The sequence below is a fragment of the Bos indicus genome, chromosome 20 (genome assembly GCF_029378745.1).
Source record: "Bos indicus isolate NIAB-ARS_2022 breed Sahiwal x Tharparkar chromosome 20, NIAB-ARS_B.indTharparkar_mat_pri_1.0, whole genome shotgun sequence".
NCBI classification, from domain to species: Eukaryota; Metazoa; Chordata; class Mammalia; order Artiodactyla; family Bovidae; genus Bos; species Bos indicus.
Genome location: NC_091779.1, coordinates 8,998,780 through 8,999,622, shown reverse-complemented (window position 1 = coordinate 8,999,622; position 843 = coordinate 8,998,780). Strand labels below are relative to the sequence as shown.

At 38.7% G+C, this 843-nt stretch overlaps 1 non-coding gene across 1 annotated transcript; it reads left to right on the top strand.

Moving 5' to 3' along the window:
* The first annotated feature begins 259 nt into the window (after positions 1-259).
* On the top strand, positions 260-331 carry TRNAC-ACA (transfer RNA cysteine (anticodon ACA)). Its single transcript has one exon. It is a non-coding gene; the product is annotated as a tRNA-Cys (tRNA).
* The last annotated feature ends 512 nt before the right edge of the window (positions 332-843 follow it).

Genomic DNA, 843 nt, shown 5'->3' with positions numbered 1-843 from the left:
CTAAAAGATGTATGTCAAAATAAAGTAAAATAATCCAGATGTAAAGTTTGGGATAAAGGAAAATATGAAAAGCAAAAACCAAAGTATCTATGGAATTTTAAAATTATATAGAATTTAAAATTTTGACAACAATAGCAAATGAATTGAGATGTGGTTAAATGAGATTAAAGTGTTCTTATATTTCTGAATTGCATAGGCCAATGGCAAAGATCAATATATACAAAAAATTTTTTTATACTAGACTTAGAGAAGTTGGATTTCCCTGGTGGCTCAGATGGTAAAGCATTTGCCTACAATGCAGGAGACCCAGGTTCGATCCCTGGGTTGGGAAGATCCTCCGGAGAAGGGAAATGGAAACATACTTCAATACTCTTGCCTGGAAAATCCCATGGATGGAGGAGCATGGTAGGCTACAGTCCATGGGGTTGCAAAGAGTCAGACATGACTGAGCGACTTGACTTTCACTTTGGTCTTCCTTGGTGGCTCAGATGGTAAAGCGTCTGCCTACAGTGTGAGAGACCTGGGTTCAATCCCTGGGTCAGGAAGATCCTCTGGAGAAGGAAATGGCAACCCGCTCCAGTACTCTTGCCTGGAAAATCCCATGGACGGAGAAGCGTAGTATGCTACAGTCCATGGGGTCACAAAGAGTCAGGCATGACTGAGCAACTTCACTTCACTTAGAGAAGTTAATCCAAAGTTAAAAACAAAGTAATAAATATTAAGAAAATAGTTTTTAATCTAACACTGGAAGAAGAGATAGGAGAAAAAAATTATCCAAAGGAAGTCAAAAAACAAAGAATCACAGAAGATGGACTTCCTTGGTAGTCCAATGGTTAGGAATCT